Source organism: Rattus norvegicus, chromosome 6, assembly GCF_036323735.1.
Source record: "Rattus norvegicus strain BN/NHsdMcwi chromosome 6, GRCr8, whole genome shotgun sequence".
Lineage (NCBI taxonomy): Eukaryota > Metazoa > Chordata > Mammalia > Rodentia > Muridae > Rattus > Rattus norvegicus.
This window is the reverse complement of record NC_086024.1, coordinates 63,037,646-63,058,736: the sequence shown is the minus strand read 5'-3', so window position 1 is coordinate 63,058,736 and position 21,091 is coordinate 63,037,646. Positions and strand designations below refer to the sequence as shown.

At 44.3% G+C, this 21,091-nt stretch overlaps 2 protein-coding genes across 2 annotated transcripts in view; one reads left to right on the top strand and one right to left on the bottom strand.

Annotated features, from left to right (window-relative positions):
- The window catches only part of LOC120093247 (60S ribosomal protein L29-like), a 613,897-nt gene that overhangs the window by 170,695 nt on the left and 422,111 nt on the right, over positions 1–21,091 (bottom strand). The gene's annotated exons all lie outside the window — the stretch shown is intronic.
- Ifrd1 (interferon-related developmental regulator 1) overlaps positions 13,741–21,091 on the top strand; it is a 48,437-nt gene continuing 41,086 nt past the window's right edge. Inside the window, exons 1-2 of the mRNA XM_039111855.2 lie at positions 13,741–13,821; positions 13,945–14,009. The gene's annotated coding sequence lies outside the window, so the exon portion shown is untranslated. The remainder of the gene's footprint in view (positions 13,822–13,944; positions 14,010–21,091) is intronic.

Sequence of the window (21,091 nt, the reverse complement as noted above, 5' to 3'; positions counted from 1 at the left end):
AAATTTTTTAAAATCTTAAAAAAAAACATTTATCATGTGTAAGTACATTGTTGCAATCTTCAGACACACCAGAAGAGGGCATCAGATCCCATTACAGATGGTCGTGAGCCACCATGTGGATGCTGGGAATTGAACTCAGGACCGTTTGGAAGAGCAGTCAGTGCTCTTAACCACTGAGCCATTGCTCCAGCCCGAGATGCAAGTTCTTATTTCAATAAATTTCCCTGGTAATAAGATGCAATTATGTATGTATATAACTAGTGCAGAGCATGTCATGTACCAGAATTAAACAGATCTTATTTTTGGGAGGATTATTGTTTGTTTTTTGAGACAGGGTTTCTCTGTGTAAGCCTTGCTATCCTGGAGCTCACTCTGTTGACCAGGCTGGCTTCAAACTTAGAGATTTACCTGCCTCTGTCTCCTGAGTGCTGGATTAAAGGTGTGAGCCACCACTACCCAGACCGTGATCCTTTCTTTATCCATATGAATTTAATCTCTTCTGGAGTTTATTATCCTTCTAAGCGTAGCTGGATGCCTTGCCAAATGTGCTCATTATGAATGTGTTCGTGGATTTCTTTAAATTTATCACGGATGCCAATGAAAAATAAACCAGTAGCAAGTCACCTTTGCCCCTTTGGGGTGGACAGTGTGCTTTGTGTTGAGGTTATACATCTCCCATACGGGTTTTGAAATGATTCTTCTAAAGGGCATGAATGAAGTTTATTCTTCATGCCTGCTCTTGAAATAAGTTACAGATGCTCTGAGAAAATAAGAACGAGAAGGTGGGAGGCGATGTTCTTAGATGAATGTGACATTTATGATATTACTTCACAGAGACATCACCAGAGTTTGGTGCTTGTGTTCTCACATTTTCAAATCTCGTGCCATGGGTCTTAGTGCTAATGCTTTGAAGATCATACCATCCACTGATGAAAACAAGAAAGTGTTTCTTGTTTGATCCTCCAAGCCCCCTGCATTGTTATTCTTGATATTATTTGCCTATGAAGGTCAAGAAGACACGAGACCAGAAGTCCTCATACCCCTTTGGAGTTGCAAGTTGACGTTATCATCAGGGTTACCTGAGAAAATTAACTTAAGGGATTAGAATCTGGGTTGGGGATGGTCAGTGACAGAGTGCTTGCCTGAAGCCCTGGGTTCAACCACCAGGGTCCAGGAGGAGTTGGCTCGGGATTTTAGATATCTTGAGTCTACGGTGGAACAGTATATCAGGGTAAGGGTGTGCCATCTTTGAGTTCTAATTTCATAACTGAGAAACCATTCATTTCCTGGCACTGGACATTTCTGGAGAGGGGGTGCTTCTCTAGGGGAAAGAGGTTTCCCCCCACTAAACCATCTGGAAATCATTTCCACTGAAAGATAACTCGAAATCCTTTAGAAACAAAGGAACCCCATGCAAAGTCCTCTAAAGCTCATAGGGTGGCAGGTGTGCCCCTGGATTCGTGCACCTACACTGCTACCAACAGGTCACAACTCTCAAAACAGACCTGGAAGCCTCTTGCAGACTCAGTGCCCTCCCCCACAACGTGTTCTTTCTCAGGGCTCCAAATCTTTCCCTATTTGCAAGTGTTGTGTTATTTTGGGGCCATGGCTGTTGAAGGTGCTGTCCCTAGAAAGAAAGTCAAGTATGACGTGACACAGCTGGGAAAGAAGTGATGGTTAATGAGGCAGACAATCCTACCCAAGGTGCTTCTGGAGAGAACCTGGATGATACGCAACACTCCACCATCTTACAATGATTAGGATGCCCAAGCTGTCATTTTAATCTTTCTAGCTTTGAAGTTTCAGGGAGAGCGTGATAGCACCCTGTTATAACCCTATGATTTTAATTTAAAAGCTTGTCTGTCTCACCCAAACTCCTACTCAAGGATCAGAATGTTCCCAGGCTAGAGATTGACTTTGTGATAGCCAGTAGACTTCTTTGCACAGGCTGTGTATCTTCAAAATGATGTAGCTGCTTATGAAATGAGCCACTTCAACTACATCATATCGGGTTTCCTTTGCTTGCCCTTTGGCCGTCCTTAACACATAACATGGCTTTCTAGTCTCTCTCTGCTATTACAGCTAATGCCACCTCTGCCTTTGCACCTGACTCAAGCCTGAGCTCCTGTTACCAGACCAGCAGCAGAGAGGGAAGTTGTGATGATTTATATGGATTGTCAGCTTGATACGCTGTAGAATCACCTTGGAAACAAATAGCTGCACCTAGCTAATTCCAGTAGAAAAAACCTGCTCTAAACATGGATGGCACCACTCTAAAGTGCGGGGTCCCAGACTGCATGAAAGGAAGAAAGTTTGCTGAGTTTCAGAGATCACCTCTCTCTGCTTCCCAAAATTGGGTGCAGTTTGATAATCTGCTTCCAGCTTCTGTCTCTGGGCTATCCCTGCAATGATAGATTGTTGTGTATCTTAAACTGTGAGCTAAAATAGGCCCTTCCTCCATTACGTTTCTGGTCAGATAGTTTGTCTCAGCCGTGAGGGAAAGGAGCATCCAGAAAACTGACTAACAAGAAGACCATTGCTCTGATCAACCATACAGAGCAATGACCATATGGTTATTAGAGCTTTGGATCTTGTGTGTGGGAGGACTATGGGAGAGTTTGGAAGAGGGGCTAGAAAAACCCTTGCACACTGTATGCCCAGCTAGCGGACCATTCCCATGGGAACCTGGAAGGTTAAAAAAAGCTGAAAGAAATGCATACAGTGGAGAACTGACACAACAAGGACTCCAGTTGTTTTTCTCACTTTCCCAGAAATGGAGAGAGGGCATCAGAATCTTTGGAATGCCAGTGGAGCTGGCAAAACGATGCTCTCTGCTTCAACCTCTATTAAGAAGAGAACTTCAAAAGAATCAACCTGCTTTGTGCTCTTTATTTGTCTTCTTCAGTCCCTTTTTGCACATAATCTCCTCTGTTCTGCTCTTTGAAACATTATAGTTTACAGACTAGGCAAGCATCCATAGTCACAGGTACTCCAGGGACATGTGTCAGCTGTCTCACTTGGTCATTTAGCATTGCCTTTGTGGCATCTTGCCATCTAGGGCATTGTGTTGTCTCTTAGTGAAGTCCTCTTTGACTGATCTGTTTGACAGTGTTTCTTCATTGAGTTATACTCCAGTGTACTCTCTTTGTGTGTGTGTGTGCATACATGTGTGCACTTGTGTGTCTCTAGACCGTAAGTTGACCTCAGGGGTCTTCCTGGATTACTCTCTACCATACTTGTTGACGCAGCATCTCTTGGTCAATCTGGAACTCACTAATTTGGCTAGACTTGGCTAGCCAGGAAATGCCAGGGCTCTTCCTGTCTTTTTCCCAGCCGTGGGATTACAGGTCACCTCCAGCTTTTTACCAGGGTGTTTGGGGATCCAAATGGAGATCTTTCCCAATGGAGCCACACACTCAGCCTCTAATGTTCTTGCACTTCTCTGTATGTATGCTAAACTCCAATAAAGAAGCTCACCTAAACCTCTTCAAATTAATCTTGCATGGACAGTACCACTTTAAGTTAAGACGAACCAGCTATAAGTTGCTTTACCATAGCTCATCAGTTGAGGAGCACACACAGAGGAGGGAGCTTCTTTTTCCACCCATAATGGAACACGGAGAACAGGAAGTGACTGGTTCTGCATGCGCTGGGGAGCTGAACTGGAACAGGCCCTTCTCAAGGGCTCCCAGCTGCACAGAAAGGACATTCATTGGCTGTGAGCCTTGAGATTTGACAGTGTGCCTCATTTATTTCTGTTTTTTAAATTTAGATTTGTTTAACAAGTTTCTAGGGTTAGAGCAGATATGGAATCTTCTGGAAATCAAGAGAAGAACACTAAATGATGGATACCACACTCTGATAGCCCGTGGAGAGCTTTTGCATTTCCTGAATCCTTAAATACTGTTTAGGGCGGTCACAGGTGCCTCACCCTAAACTAATGCTCATCCTCTCAGAATGTGTCTTAGCTCAATAGAAACAAAACTTCAAAAAGAAATTATTTCTAAGTTTCCTACTGGTCCCTTAGGAATGGATTTAGAAACCTGAAACCCCTGTCCCCATAAGTCTAGGTTACCTATGCTTCCTTGACTGAAAAACCTCTGCCTAACCTGGGGAAACTTTTTTTTTTTTGGTCTTATTTTTTCTCTCGCCCTCTCGCCGTGTTTCCTGGGTATATATTTCTATACTGAGAAGACTGCGAAAGGCCATCTTCAGATGCCTCTCCTCACATCACATGAGGCATAACAGCTGTGTTCTGTGAAAGAAGCAATTTTTCCAAACAACTGCCCTTGCTCATCATTAAGATTTTCACAGGGAGGTGAAAACATCAACAACAACAAAAATCCCAAACCCCTCCCTTTATAGTTAAAAATGGGTTAACGGAATCTGCAGACCATCCATTTTGGCGTATGGTATTATTATGTAATCCAAAGGTAGGAAGGCACAGCCTAGTGATTTACGGAGGACATTATAAGAATTTCCTTACAGGCTCAAGCTTTTCTAATGAGTTACAAAATGAATTTTGATCATAGCGGCAAGCCTGTCTCCTAATCCTGAAGGCATTGTTTAAAAAGTTATTTTTTTAAAGCCCAGTTACTTCATGCACAATAGTTTTGACGTTTTATCGGCATGCAATTAAAGATCCTTTGTCTAAAGTTCTACTCTAAATTCTTGAGCAGAAAGAACCTCAGAAAGAACCGAGTTAGGTTTTTAAAGTGAATTCCTTTGACAACTGCGGCAGCCCACACAGGAGGAGCGAGCAGTGCTGTGCTGCCCTCTGTTGGGCTACTGCTGAAACGCATGCGTGCAGAGCCGGTTTAGGGACCTCTCCAGTGTCAGTCCTAGGAATAATCTGGTAGTCTGTTAAAACAGAGTTCTTTTTTCACAGAAGAGCAAGCCAAACGTAACAAGCTAAGCAATGAGGGGGAAATGTGGAGATTAAATTTGCGGAGACCCATTTGGTAGGTGCCATAGACTAAATAAATGTTTGCCCAAAACGTGCTTTTTAAATGAGAGATCATTTGGAAGACCAGACGGGCTGAAAATAAAGACTTCCCTTCGTTTCCCTAACAGCAGTGTGAGGATACCTGTGCAGCACCTGGTTTGGAGCCACGACTGAGCTAAGCCAGAAGAGAGAGTCTTGGTGAAGGTGCACAGCCTTCACCAAGTTCTAGCCTGTAAGATTTAATAACAAGTAAGTTCAAGTTTGTTGGGCCAAGACTTTTCTCCCACTTGTGCGTAAGAGCTATGCGAGAAGGAAGTTCCGTATGCCCACTCATGTTTTTCCGCTTATGCGTGGCTGCCTGCTCAACCCTTTCTGCTTTCTCGAGGCAGTCACTCTACAGTCAAGTGTTCTTTTTTTCAGAAATTATTTTATTTATTTACATTCCAGTCCTTCCCCTCCCCTACTTTCCCCCCTCCCACAGTTCCTCACCCCATTCCTCTTCCCCTTTGCCTCCAGGAGGGTGCACTTCCCCCCTCCCCGCCAGACCTCTCCCTTCCCTGGGCCTTCAAGTCTCTCAGAGGGTAAAGTGCATCTTCTCCCATTGAGGCCAGACCAGGATAGGGTCCAGTCTGTATATGCTTCTGGTTGGTGGCTCTGTCTCTGGGAGCTAACTCCTGGGGTCTGGGATCACTAAGGCTGCTGTGCTGGTCTTCCTACAGGGTCGCTCTCCCTTTCATCTTCCTCAATCCTTCCTCTAATTCAACCATAGAGGTTCCCAGAAGGTGAGGTCCAATGACCAGCCCAACTTGGGATCCATCTCAGGGCGGGAGCGGGGAGGCACCAACTCCTGACTCTAAAATGCTATGGGGTGCGTACAGATGAGAGCCTGGCATGGCTGTCCTCTGAGAGGCTCTGCCAGCAGCTGACTGAGACAGGAACAGATATTTAGTTAAGTGCTCTTAATTCTGCCAGGCACGACTGCTGGGCCACAGCCGGTTCTGGAACGGCCTGGTTCTAAATATCTTGCTCCTTCAAGTGGAAGTCTCTGTGACTGAACATTTACTTCATTTCAGCTGCTGCAGACAGTCTTAACATCTGGTAGCAGGTAACGGCCTCTCCTGAAGAAATATTAGAACTTGGTCATCCTGTCTTTTCTTGAGAAGCCCCAAGGAATAAGACTGTATACAAGCAATATGCATTCCAGGTTGAAGCGTGCACGAACTCATCCACATAAAAAATAAATAAAAGAAAATTCATTTCCTTGTGTTTTCAAATCAGAAGTTATTACTGGAAAGATCTATTAGACTCATATAGAAGTCCTTTCCTAAATTACCTGGTTTATTTTTTGTTTTGTTTCGTTTTATTTTGTTTTTGAGAAAAACTAGCATCCTATTTTTTATGAGCTCATGTGTTAACTGAGATGGGGAACGTTAATATGGGGACAACAGAAATGTAATTATTGAGGTTCTAAGTAGGAAGGAACCTTGGGGACCCCCTAGTGGCAAATTGTCATTTAACACTTGAAAGTGTGGACTGGAGGTGTAGCTCAGGGCTTCAGTACACGCCTAGCACACACAAGGCTCTAGGTACATGCCTAGCACAACAAACAAAACAAAAACTAAAAAACAAAATCAAACAGAGGCAGAAGACTTCATCCAGATCATGGTTATGGTAGAACCAGAACCCCAGGCCTCCTGCTCAGCTGATTTCCCACTCTGTTGCTACCTCAAGATTACTACACTAGTAACCCTCTTTCCAGTGTTCCAGGTACCACACCCATGTCCCCATGCATGCTATGCCATGCAAGGGCCCCACCACCCAAGCAGCTCGTTTTCAACCCTGGGAGGACATGTGCCACACTCCTACAGCCGGGCCTATAGTCTGTGGGCTTGAAGTCCCATCAGAACAGCAAGTACACTTCTGACGAACGTTAGACAGAGCAGAGACTTAGCCACTGACATCAGGGGTTCTCTGAGGTCTAATCCTATGCTTGTCCTCTGCCTACGAGAGGACCTTTCCTCTCTCCTTCCTACCTACCTTTGGTACATGTTTATTTACAACATCAGGTTCCTCGGTGAATGTTATTGCATGCTTCACATGCTTTATGGAAACTTATTTTTGAGATTTATATAATAAATCACTGACACAGAGGTTTATTAAGGTTTTAGGGAATTGTTTCTATAGGATCTTGAAATAAATGTGTTCCTCAAAATTATCAGCTTACATTATTTGAAATAGTCCCATATTTTTGCCGAGCATCTAAGGATCTATAATGAAATATATGCACCATTTAGAAAAGTTCTTTTTTTTAAGTAAAGATTATCTGCTGCAATGCCAATGGGGACTCATTTCTGATTTTGAAATATAGTTTCTAGATACATTTTTTTCCAGAGCACACGTTCATATTAGTTATATAACCTGTTTTTGCAGAGACACCTCCACAGCCCTGTTGCAAACATGGTCAAGGCCACAGTTCTTGGACTGGTAAATATTCTCTTGCCCTCTGCTGGAAAAACTGGAAGCTCTCCAAGGACATGCCGACTAGACATCCACGTGGACCTCAAATATATACTCTTTACCCTGATTGTTTCAGCAAATGCCACCTTGACAACGTACATACCAGAAATGGAAATCTCTCTGTAGTGTCCCGCTTCTTATCAAGACATCAATAAGTCAGGAGTTCTGTGTCATTAAGAAAGTTGTCACCCAGTGTGCTGGAGAGTGTTGTTCTGCACTAGTTATTAATTGACTTGCGTTGTGGTCTCTTCAGTCTCACTCACGTTCAGCACCATCAGCTGAATACAAATGAGACCACAGCCAGAAGAACTAGGGTCTCACAGCTCCCAGGGCTTCCGTGTGTGAGAAGATCCCCCTGAACTTGCTCTGCATTGCCAGGCTTCCCTAGCCCATTCACAGGGGTCAAGGCAGAGCACACCCACTTAGGTAAGGCCAGTAAGGCCACCCCTTTCTCTGTGGGGCAAGTTGGAGGACTGAGCTTTACACAGACCCGACTCATCCCTCAGGGCTGGTGGGGATCCCATGTCGGGGATGGAAGCTTGGCTCATAGATACCCTCTCCTCTTGAGTGATACCGGAAGTCTAGTGTCTGGAGGAAGTTCTGCAGCAACTGCTTCTCTTCGATTTCGATTTCTCCATTTAAAGCTCAAGTAAACTTTGCACAGTCGGCCCTCTGGGTCCAGAGGTTCTAGATCCTCAGATTGAGCCAAGTGTGGAAGGAAGGGTTTTGAGAACGACTACATGCATGCTGACATGTGCAGACGTTTTGCTTGTCGGAATACACTATTTACAATGCATTAGGAATTACAGATAAAGTACAGGTGGTTCAAATTAGATGAGAGAACATGTGCAGGTGGTCTATGAATTTTACCACTTGCCACCATTTTACACAAGGGAGTTGAGCATTCAAAAATGGTGATGTTCTCTGAGGTTCTGGAATCAATCCCTATGGATACTTAAGCATGATTATATTATTCTATCTCCTACTTATGCTAATGATACATGTTTTATCTATTTGCTTGCTTGCTTGCTTGCTTATTTATTTATTTATTTATTTTAGTTCTTGCCCCTGGCGTCATTTTGTACTTTTTCCAGAGCTGGGGTCTGTTGGAGAGGTTTCAGGTTATGTGGTTGTAGTTCTGCTTGTATGTTCAGCAGATGCTCTGTTGGTTTACCGGTCTCTTTGTTCTGTCAATAGGACAGGAGAAGAGCGAGGGCAAGTCTGGGGGAGCCAGAGACAATGGATGAGGCAGTGTATTACCCAGTGACACTGAGGTAACGAGGTTTGTGGGACTAAGATTAAAGTAAGACGAGTCACCGTGATGGCGAGCTTTCCTCTGGATGCGTCCAGCTGCTTCCTGCTATAGTTCTGTTAAGTGAGTACAGAAAAAACATGCAAAACAGATACAGAGGAGTCTGATTCCACCGGTGACTCAGAGTAGCCTGTGTGACTGGACAAGGGGTTGCTGTGCATATAGATCTAATTATCACATAAGAGTATTCAGGAACTCTCAAAAGCAGGGTAGTGGACCAGAGATGTGAACTTGTTGTTCAGAGAAGAACAACATAATTTAAAAGGTGGCCCTAACTAAGCACGGTGTTGCACGTCTTTAATCCCAGCACCCTGGAAGCAGTAACAGGCATATGTCGGAGTTCAAGGCTAACCTGGTCTGTAGACCGGGTTCCAGGATAGCCAGGGCTACACAGAGAAACCCTCAGTCCATCCAAAAAAAAAATGACCCTCACATATGTGAAAAGCTATTCAACATTGATTATGTTTGTAGAAACATAAATTAAAAACAAGTATAAAGATTCTTTTTTTTTTTTTTTTTTCGGAGCTGGGGACTGAACCCAGGGCCTTGCACTTCCTAAGCAAGCGCTCTACCACTGAGCTAAATCCCCAACCCCAAGTATAAACATTCTTATAGGCAGAACTCAAACTGTTTGTCGATGCTCTGTGTTGGTAAGACTGTGGACAGTGTGCCACCATCACTGCTGGTGCCTGGGAGGACAACCAGGAACGCAGTAGTGAAACGTTGCATGGGCCTATTGACTCAGTACTTCTGCTGCTGCCCAGCTTTATAGCTCAGCGATCTGAGCTGGAAGGGTTCATCGTGTCTCCTGAGTGCTGGGATTTAAGGCATGTACCATTGTGCTTCGTTGCTTTTCTGTCGATGTGAGAAAACACCATGAGCCGTGCTATTTATAAAAGAAAAAGTGTTTATTTTGATTCATGGATCCAGAAAGAAAAGATTCCACTATGGCAAGAAAGCAGCAGGCACCACGGCAGGCATGAAGTAGAGAGCTGAGAGCTTACATCTTGAACTGTAAACATGAAGCAGACAGAGGGAACTGGACGTGGCATGAACCTTTAAACTAGCAAAGTCTACCTCCAGCAACACACTTCCTCCAAAAAGACCCTACCTCCAAAGCCTTTAGATGTTCAGGTGCCGGAGGCTGTTCTCATTCAAACCTCTAACACTAACACCATGCCTGGCGGAGAGCCCAGAGGATAAGCTCACCTAGTTATCCATCAGAAGAGCACATGTTAAGTAAGCTGTGTGGTACTCACAAATGAGATGGTGGGGCAGCTGTGAAAAAGAAGAAAGATATTCTCAGGACACCAAGATTCAGGGTAAGCGATTAGATGGATATTTGGACAGAGATGTATATAGACAGAGTTATGTATAGATACAGAGGTATGTATCCATATAGAGGTATGTAGAGACATATGTATAGAGGGCTAATTCTTTCCTATCAGAAAAGGGGAAGAAATAAGAATAATGATTATCGAAATCCCTGGAAGAATAAATTTTAACTGTTTGCTTTTAAATTTTAAAATGTTTAAATTTAAATGAAAAAATAAAAATATTTTTAAAATAATGTAAAAAAAATTATTAAAAGTGATTTTCCAGAGGGGACAGAGAAAAAGAAGATGAAGAGACAGATCTGGAAGTGACATTTCTTAAGCTCTATCGATCAATGTTGGTGCTCTGTAATTTTGGAGACTAATAATAAAGTGAACTGGAGACTAATAATAAAGTGAAGGCCAGCACTGACATTGGAGACATACATTATTTATAATAACACCGAACGGCAGTATTCGTATTAGCAGTGCCTCCAGCTGTTGGTCCTCTTCCCTGAGTTTCCACTGCAGTCAGCCATGGGAGGGTATGGAATCTGTGTGACTCACTTCAATTATACTTCCTGTTTCTCCTGTACCTTCTCTCACTAACCGGTCAGCTCCACACAGGGTGATTCTTTGTGTTGCTCATGGAGTTAACCATACAGCCTACACAGTGTCTGGTACATAGGTGCTCGAAAACGGCAGGCTGAGTGAACCAAACTCCCACAAGCCAACAATCTATCCTTTTATGTATTTATTTCAATGGCTAAAGCTGGCGTCAGATGGACACGACACAGCCTGATAGATTTTTATCTGAGCCCAGATGTTTTTAGTAGAACTACACCGGCATCCCTGCCCTTACTGACATTTATTCATGTCTGGACAATAGCCCTGGCCCCTGTTGATGTGGCTTGAGCTGCAGCTGGCTGTCCCCAATGGCCTAGACATTACCCAGGCTCATGCTGTGTTGAAAGTGACCAAAAGGGCCAAAGATTTACTCTCCTCTCTTGTTGGTAGACTTCCAACCAGGCTGCTTTGGGGCGTTCCCTCCTTGCTTTCTAGTCAGATTCTGTATTTTGAATGCCTGGAGAAATAAATCTCTTTTCAAAAATGTATCTGTACACAGACAGAAAACTTTTTTTCTGTAGCTTTAAAGACAACCTGCGGAGATCTGAGTCACTAAAACCAGCATCCATTTTCCAAACCACTCTCTCAGCTCTTCATATCTCGGCATGAAACTTCTAGGAAAGCTGAACTCTGGGAATGAGACAGGGTGGGGTTTAGGTCTCACTTGGATGAGTGACAGAACTCACCTTCCAGGTACTCAGTTTATATATTGAGAATGTGCATTCTCTAAATCAAAAAAATTTACATTTATTTACTGTGGACACACTCATGTGTGGATGAATGCCTGTGTTGTTTTTGTGGTTGTATGTATGTGTGTGTGTATGTATGGAGTTCAGTGAACAATGTTTACAGGTCTGTTCTCTCCTTTCACCATGTGGGTGGCTCCCGGGGACCAAACTCAGGTCATCAGGAGTGAGAATCACCTTCACCTGCTGAGACGTTTTACTGGTCCAGAACACTTAGCTTTCTATGTTGGAAATACTAGTAACTGTGTATTCTATAGCCCTAATACATAGTACTAAATGGAGCTTTTAATTTTTTTAAAAAAGGCTATTTCTTTACTAATTAAAGAGAAATAAGACCAGTGGGAACGTGTGGACAATTACGACTCTTTTTTTTTTTTTTTTTCATTTCATCCATTTAATGTATATGAGTAACTGTTACTGTCTCCAGACACACCAGAAGAGGGCATTGGATCCCATCCCAGATGGGTTGTGAGCCACCATGTGGTTGCTGGGAGTTGAACTCAGGACCTTCGGAAGAGTAGTCAGTGCTCTTAACCATTGAGCCATCTCCAGCCCCAATTACTACTCTTGAATAGTGAGGTTTTTGTGCTTTTTATGGTTGATGATTAAACTTTTTTGAATTTTTATATCTTTAAGATGGCTTTATAGTAGCTTTGTAATCAGAATTGTTAATAAAAATGGTTTGGGTTGGGGATTTAGCTCAGCGGTAGAGCGCTTGCCTAGCAAGCGCAAGGCCCTGGGTTCAGTCCCCAGCTCCGGAAAAAAAAATAAAAATAAAAATAAAAATGGTTTATAACTTTTACAATTAAAAATCCCCAATTCTTCTTACACAATTCTGTCTGGATTCTCAATAACAACAACAAAAAAAATTAAACCAAGTCAAGGAAATAGTATCTGTTCATTTCATTGACAAGCAGAACTAAGGCACGGCAGCCTACAGACAAGATCTTAAAATGAGGAGCGAATCTTAGCACAAAGGTCAAAGTTCAAACTTAGAAGACCTGGTAGGCAAGCCTTTGAAAGTATGGGTCAGTAAAAGAAATCTCACTGTCAGAGAATGAGGTTCTCTGGAAACCATAGCTCCCCATTCTGTGCTGGGAAAGGGCTCCCTTCAAAGGAGTGGGACTGATAGGCTTAGAGTAGGAAAACACCCAGCAGCATGGTAGCACCCTCTGAGACCAGCCTGGAGAAGTGTGGCGCTGGGGGTTTCCTATCTCGTCTGCATCACCACTGGAGCGACTGGAAGCTCCCTCTGATTCAAAAGTCCAATCTCAGAGGAAAGGAAGTGGCTGAGGTGGTGGTTGCTGTTTTTCACAATCACTAAGCCCCTCCTGTGTTCTGTCATTTCACAGGCTTGCGGCCAAGGTTGCAAGAAAAGTGGTGACAGAAGGCATTTCTGACAGCTTGGTCTTGACACACCAGACCTCTAACCACTCTGTATTTCACAAAGGAGGAAACAGGAAGGAGAGTTAAAAGAAAACAGGGGGCTGGGTGTGGTTAATCTAAGACCTGGAGAAGGCAGGCTTCTTTACAAATGCATCTCCTGCTACTTTGGATGCTAAAAAGTCATTTCATTGTCTTTTCTGATAGCATCAATCAGATCTACTGATGACATCTGAGTCTGCTAGAGAGCTGGGCAACGTGCAAACCAGAACGAGCTACTTCACAGTTGCAAGTGTATGGGGCAAGGACCAATTGACAAGTATAATTAGTTCTTATTATAGAGGCAGCCTGGAGCAGGTGAGAGGTGGCAAGATATCTTTAAACCCTGGTACCATCCAGAGGGACAGACAGGTGGTGGGATTGATAAGGGGTTCTGTCCTCTAGAGCAGGCTTCTCATTTTCCCGTAGCTCTGCTATCGTCCATTCCTACTTCCTACATGCAGGTCTTGGACTTGTCCCTTGTCAGTCACATTTAGCACTTCTGAGAAGTTGGCACGAGGGCCTCCTGTCCTGTGAAGATGGAAATTCCCAAGTGTCTGTAAGGGCACCTGCCTGTTAAGTTCAGCCTCAGAAACTGAGCTAAAAGGTTGTGTTCTGAGTAGGAAAACAACCAGTCTGGTGAGAGACTGGAGCGTAAACAGGGCTGAGACAAAGAGAAGGTCAGCTTAAGTGGGTCAAGAGACCAGAGTGGATGGAGTGGGGCTGGATAGCTCTCTGGGAGGCCTATCCTGGCCCCACCTTCTCCAGAGGCAGGGTGACTCAGCACTTCCTATTATTACGAAGGCCAAACCCAAAAGGCCCTATCAAGGCTGACTGCTGTAAAACTACACTGTTCTCCTGGCTCCTGGTACATTCTCTGTCTGTATTGTAAAAGGTTGTTCCAGAGGCAGTGTGTGCAGCTCATCTCAGCGTTTGATGGTACTTTATGACTTTTTTTAAAAAACTTGAACCAACATCTGGGATTGGCTAAGCTTTTGGCTAATGCTAGCTTCTTTTGTCAGTATTGTCCCCTAATAACTTCCATTTATGGGTGACCCCTAGGTGCCAATGTAACGTGAACAGCTTTACAAGGACATTTTGTGTACCTCTCAGAAGCTGACTAAAAGGTAAGAATTACCATGTCTGTTTGCAAATGAGAAATTGGAGGCTTGGTGATGTTATGTGACACTAGAAGAGGAAACCCCCATGAAAGGCCTGAATAAGTTAAGTGGGGTCTTTAGTAACGGCTGGTGGGACTGTCCCAAGCGGATTGGCAGGAAGCAGCCCTGACCTCCAGTTGTTTCCCCCCCTCCCCCAGAGCTGAAGAACGAACCCAAGCGCTCTACCACTGAGCTAAATCCCCAACCCCCAGTTGGTTATTCTTAAGGGCAAACAAACAGACAGACAGGCACCTGCAGTTGTGCCCTATACACCTGCAACAAGCCAGCATTGTTTGCAGAAGCCAGCAATGGCAGTTGAATGGTCAGGCAATTAACCTTTAGCTCAGGGGCACATTGTGTAGGAATTTGGGGCTGGTCCAGAGACCAGTTTTACCCAAGATAGTTTTAGCACTTAGACTGTCTTTAGGGATACTTCTATGAGATCGCACGATAGTTCAGTGCCCACTACAGTTACAATGTTCAAGGACTAAGAGAACTGACTATAGGCGTATAATAGCTCTTCAAGATGAACATGTTTTGTTCGTTACCTCCATTTTCCAAGTATGGATTCTGTAGATTTATTATCTAGGTCTAGATTCTTCCAGTCACTTAAGACAAGACGGTGTTCACTGTGACTAGAGAAGCTTAGAGCACACTGTGTGCCCCCTCTCTTACTCTCTGAAATTAGACTTTCACAGTAACTGGGCTGCAGTGGCAGAGGCAGGGCACTGCCTTCCAAAAGTTAGCAGCTGTACACATTGCCGTCAGAGTGAAACTCACGAAGGGCAAAGGTTTGGAATTGCTTCTTTCCTTATCCTTAGCTGTCAGTGTGTAGAAAGTGACCTTTATGTACTGCATTGGGAATGTGTAAGTACAGAGGTGAGGGTGATTGAGGCAGAGTCTCCCTTGAAGACTGAGGCTCCTTCTTATATAATTGATGTCTTTCACTTTGCCAATAGGAATGGCTCATACATGATGACGTGGGCTGGGGCTGTAGTCAGGTCAAGGTGGAAAACCAGTGCTTGCGAAGCTCGTGGCTGGCTCAGTGGTTAAGAGCACTGACTGCTCTTCTGAAGGTCCTGAGTTCAATTCCCAGCAACCACATGGTGGCTCACAACCATCTGTGATGAGATCTGATGCCCTCTTCTGGTGTGTCTGAAGATAGCTACCGTGTAGTCATGTAAATGAAATAAATACATCTTAAAAAATAAACAAACAAGCAAAGCTTTACACTTCTCAGCCTGATTTCTTTCTCTTCAGTGTCTCTAAATTGCCTTTTTCCTTTCTTCAAAGTGTATAAGGAGATTTATCCTGGATTTAAGACTAATATTTGGAGGATGTAAAAGAATCTCTTTCTCGGTTGCTGGTGTTGCCAAACAAATTAGCTATTCTTTCCGGAAGAACAAAGGGGAGCAAAACATTCTGCAGTTCTAAACTTCATGCTTTCTACTCTAATCCTGTAGCTATCACTTTTTATCTTTTTAAATAAGATCCTTATCATGAAGCTATATACCAGCCCTAAATTACTATTAAACTTGATGATTACTTGATAAATTATTGTTAATTTTCATTGGTTTGTCCTCCAGTAACTTTCATGAAACCTGTTTTCTGATTCTAATTCTGCTTACTACTATCCCCCCCCCCTTTTACATTAATTCTTCTCTGGTTGTTGAGAGGAAAAGTATTGGCTCAGGACCCCCAAGACCAAGTTCTCAGCACTAAGATTTATTTGCCCCAGTGAGACAAAGGCAGGAGACAGAGGATGTGTGAGAAAGAGAAGAGAACAGGGAAGAGAGAGAAGGGGTATTTGTCCCATGGGGACAAAAGACTGCCTCTGAATAGAGAGGGTACGAACGTGGCCCATAGGCAAATGGAGGTTTATAAAGGTAAAGGGGAAACCCTGTGGTAGGATGACGTGTTTAATTTTAATTGGGTGTGTTAATTAGGTGAGCAAAGGGGACTCTTGATTGCTGGACTTCAATACTTTGATAGCTGGACCTTGGTAATCAGCCTCAGGAGGAGGAAGTGGCCAAATGAGGGACTAGACCTTGGCAACCCGCTTTAGGAATGTAATCTAATGATTCCTAGCAAGGCAGAGGGAGTAGGGGAGAAGGACAAGGCTGGCAGGAGCCATGCTCACCACAGGAGCCAGTCAGAGTCCCTGCAGTTGTGCTTTCTTCCTTTTATGGCTAAAACTCTTCCAAGCTTTCCTTGGCTATGAGAAACACAAGTAGAGGCATCATCATTCTCTTGAGGAAGGTGTGTCTGGGAGTTTAGGTACCTCTGGCTTCCCTAAAGCTAGCTGCTTCTTCCTTCTTCCTGCTTTCACTGCTGTTTGAAGTCAGTGCTGAACACTGGTGGCAAGACGGCAGGCCTGGCAATGTGGAAGAGAGTGGGGGCGGCCACTGTTCAACTGGTGGGACCCCCTTCATCACACCAGCTCAGCAAGGGTCCTAAGGGCCTCCGTTCTAATAGCAATTTGTGTGCATTCCAGAAACTTAACTTGCAGATAAAACCAAAGACCACAATTCTTGTGAATCCTCTTACTTTTCTGCCAATCATTCTCAGCATCCTGCATTCATTTTCATTCATTCATTTACCTTCTTTTCTCCCATCTCCCTATATACTTGGGTACACCCCAGGACTAAATTCTCTGCTTTTTGTCCCCCTCTTTTGTTTTGTCACAGAGGATGGCTTATGTGTGACTGGCTCAGTCATTCATTCGTTTATTCATTCGAAGTGATCTGGTGAGGACCTACATTCTGCTAAGTTCTGGAGATATAAAAATGAATGAGACGTGGCTCTCAGGTGCAGGGAATCCTTGGGTGAAATGGGAGAAGGAAAAGCGACTATAGACAAGGACTTTTAATGTGGTACTGAGTGCCTCCGTGGAGGATTGTGTGTGTGGTTACAGAGGAAGACCTGGCTTGAGAGTAGAGAGGTTGATAGAGAAGGCATTCATGTCATGGGTCCAGGGTCATTCAGAGATTCAGAGCATTAATAAACACTGACAAAGGAGATGCTTTTATTAAGATATTGGTGCCAAGTCCTTATCTGGACTTGGGATTCCCAATGCCAGGCCCTTCCACCTCATTAGGGATTTATGAAGGCAAAGAATACAAAGTTACAAGCTTTTGTTTACAAAGCAGAAAACAGCGGTAAAAACAAACAAACAAACCCTTAACACTTAGAGGTCTAATTTTGCTTCACAGCTGTCATAAGCATAGATATTTTAAACTTTTAAATATAAAGTTACCCATCAGCATGACATTACCTAGCACACCTGAACAGGCTATTATGAAGGGAGCTGTGGAAGAGAGGGTTTTGGTGAAAGGATTAAAGTCAGGAACCAGAATCTTAAATGTGAGAACTTTCAAAGAATTAACAAAGGTTTCTGGGCAGTGTACAAAGGCTAAAACCAGGACCTGAGAACTACAGGTTTAAGGTACAAAGGCTCGAGATCATAGAGGCTTTTTGTTTGAGGGCCCTAAGGTTGTTTCTGGACAGGAAGTGTCTGTCATAGAGTCATACCCGCAGAGGGAGTATTCTGAGCCTTGGAATGAAGAACATGATTCAAAAAAAACGTGGGGAATGCAGCAGTTTGGAGGGTTTTAGAAATGGAGCAATTACAAGGCCGAGACAGTCAGATCTCAGGTTCCAACTGTAAGAATGAAGAAAGGGAATGAGTCTGAGAAACGCTTAGGAAATAAAAAGACCTGGTGGCTAGAGAGAACATACGATCAAGGCCCAGCACAGTTCTGAGGAAGAATGCACTGTGTTACAAAAGCAGAGTCACTCCTGGGGCTCTGGCCAGGGGCCAGCCTGTGAGGACAGCAGCCTTGGAGGTTTTGTTGTTACTGCTGTGTCACTAGTCTTGGTTGTCAAATCAACTGGCTTTGAAATCAAGGAGACACACCTCTAGCTGAGTCTAATCTCGCCTAGATCAACTGATTTACTGGATGAGGGAAGGCTCATGCTGAAAGTAGGCTGCACCACTGGTGAGCTGGGTGAGTGGACTGAAAGTTAATAAACAAGGACATGTACCAAGTGAACTGAGCGCCACCTACTCTGTGAGTCCTGAAGGCTGACGTAATGGATTGCTTTCTCATCCCCCCACCCCCATCCCCACCCCATTCTGGCTTCCTTCTTAACTCATGAGAAAAATCTTCCTTAGGTGGCTTTTGTCCAGCATGTTGTCACAGTAATGAGAAGAGTCAGGTGACTGACCCAAGAGGTGGTTTGCTGGGAGGGTTGAGACTTAATGCCGAGCCTCCTGCACCGGCCTTTTCAGAGGCTCTGAAGGAGATGCGGCCCTGAAAATTCTGTCTTCTAAAAATCTGTATTCTGTCTCTGAAAGAGGTCCCAACCCTGTTTCAGCTGATATTAGCTGCAGATACAAAACCTGAATCTACTTCAGCCAAATCCACTCCCGGCTTGTCCACTATTAGCATCCGATCATCTCCCCCAAACAGCTGCAATTGTGTCAGCCTGGAGCTCAACGCCTTTGTCCCCCTACCAGTGGCTTTTATCAACTTGACAGTCGAACCTTTGCCTCCTTTATCTGAAATTAATTTCCCAGCAGGTGCCTATTGCTTCAGAAAAATAACCTTGACCTGTTGCTTAAAGCCCTTTGAGACCTATCTGCAGTAGAGTGCTTTTGTGTGACTGTTTCGAACTCTCTTGATTGCTGGTCATTTTCCGTGGAACCTCCAGCCGTCAATCAGCAGTGACCGGTCTCACTGGTCTCTTACCTACAGAATCCATCTGACGCTAGCGAGCATCACCCTGAACCGTGGCATGTGACCACACTTCCGAATTCTGTTTATTGATGCCGAATCAAAGGCAACTTACATTTTATAATACAAACCTTTGGAAATTCATTATTCAGTAGTCCCAGTATCTGGAATATAGGCCACTGTCACCTGCAGTCACAGGGCTGGTCTGACCCATTCATTCGCTCATCGTTGTTAGCGACTTTATTACTGGATAAATTACTTCTGAGGGTACTTCTCTTATCTGAGCAGCTGCTCTGCCGTGTATGAAAAAACTAATTTCACTTTCTAAGCTTTTTCTCCTCATCAGGCCCCATCTGCTTTGATAGAGCCTCATTCAGACACAGTAAGACGGAACTCTTCGTATCAATTTATTATCTCAGGAATCTCAATAAACAAGACGCTCTCACTGTGTTCTTCTTTAGGGCTGAGGCAGGCCTAGCATCGTTCTGGGGAAGAACATCCCGTTCAGCCTTGTGTTACAGAAGCTGGAGCCCTCTTAAGCTGTTTGTTGATAGTCCTTCAGTTTTATACTGAGTGGGTTACTATGGTGGGGAAAGTTCTAGAGAAGTAAAATAAAGTTAGGATGTGTCTCCCTCAGAGGACACCTCTGAGTGCCCTGGGGCTCTTCTTCACACTTCCATGCCTATACCATGAGGTGGGTAGAGAGACCAGAGGTAAAGTGAGACTGTGACCCCAGCCAACCCCCAAGGGGATAACCATCACCATTCCTCATGAAAGAAGAAGTCATTGCCAACCAGATGTGGTGTCGAATGTCACCCGTATGACACCAGCAGTTGGCAACTGGAGGCAGGAGGATCAAGCATTCGGTGACATCCTCAACTGTGCAAACAGCTCAAGGCCAGCTTAAGCTACATGAGACCCAATCTCAGTCATACCCAAAAGGAAAGCAAAATGATTTTTGTCCTTAGCAGTGCTGAACAGTTTCAGCAGAGGGTGGCGCGCGCGCGCGTATGTGTGTGTGTGTGTGTGAATCCATTTCTTTTTTGAGAAAATAGTTTTCTCTAGCTTTAATCCCTTCTCTATGCCAGGTCTTTTGGTGTCTGTGTTGCTTTGGGATTGTAGGGCTGCTGTGTGTTAGTGGCTAGAGTAAGGGACAAAGAAAAGCCTAGCAGATCCTGGGGAAGGTGGAGAGGGGATGGTGCGGGTGCCTGCTAAGGCCCGAGCAGGCATGGCTCCATGCTAGGGGGAGATGTGAAACACCTATTCAGTCCTTATTTTCAGAAGCATGCAGGAAGGAGAACAGTGGGATACCAAACTTACTTGCAGTCACACATAGCATGAAGTCTGACCCTTGCTCCCTTAAGAGAACTACAGAGAGTAGAAAAATTATATACTGTTAACATCATCAATTATAAATCTAAATTACATTCTGGTCAGTCCAGAATCTGCACTAATGAGCCCCAGGCACAAACAAGGCCAAAGCATTCATGCTTAGCCACATTTCATCCTTTGTATGTGTGTGTGTGTGTGTGTGTGTGCCTGCCTGTTCTATTGGTGGTTAGCTAGGTGGAAGGGACAAAGGAGAAGGTACTTTACATAAAGGAAACTAGAAAGATTTCGAAGACCCACAAACCTTTTTGCAGGGGATTTTACCTCTTACCTCCCCTCCCACCAGAAACCCTAGCTGCTTACACAGCACGATGCCTGAATAAGGTTTCCCCAGCTTCTGATCTAGGCAAAGAGCTATGACAGTCAATGGCTGCTGAGGGGAAATCAGTTTCCTCCAGTGATGTACCCACAGGTAGGTTTCCCAACCTCAAGCAGTCAGCCATAAACACACGTGCATATTGGTCATAACAACTGGACTCAGTAGGTTGTACTCGCAGGTGCGTGCGTGCGTGCGTGCGTGCATGCGTGTCTAGGTCCAAAGGAAACTCCAGTTCCTCAAACTCCAAAGGGCAGTCCAGTGAGTTCATCCTGGACTATTTCTGGTTGGTTCTGAGGAAAGCCACCGTTAAACTAGATTTTCATTTAACCGAAGGAATCATTTCCCTATCTCTGGCAGAAAGGACATACAGCTACCTGTGGTGCCTATTGTCGTACCAGAGCTCCTGCTGACCTCCAGGCTCCCTCAGTATCACAAGTTCCTGTTGCACATTGGAAGTCCAGGCTGGCACCCTGCCCTTCTCCCCTCTCCCCTACCTTATGTTCCTTCTAGTTCACAGAATTTCCTTCCCAACACTACTCATTGTCCTTATGCCCACCACTGGATGTGCATGTGTGGTGTGTCTGTCTGTCTGTCTGTCTGTCTGT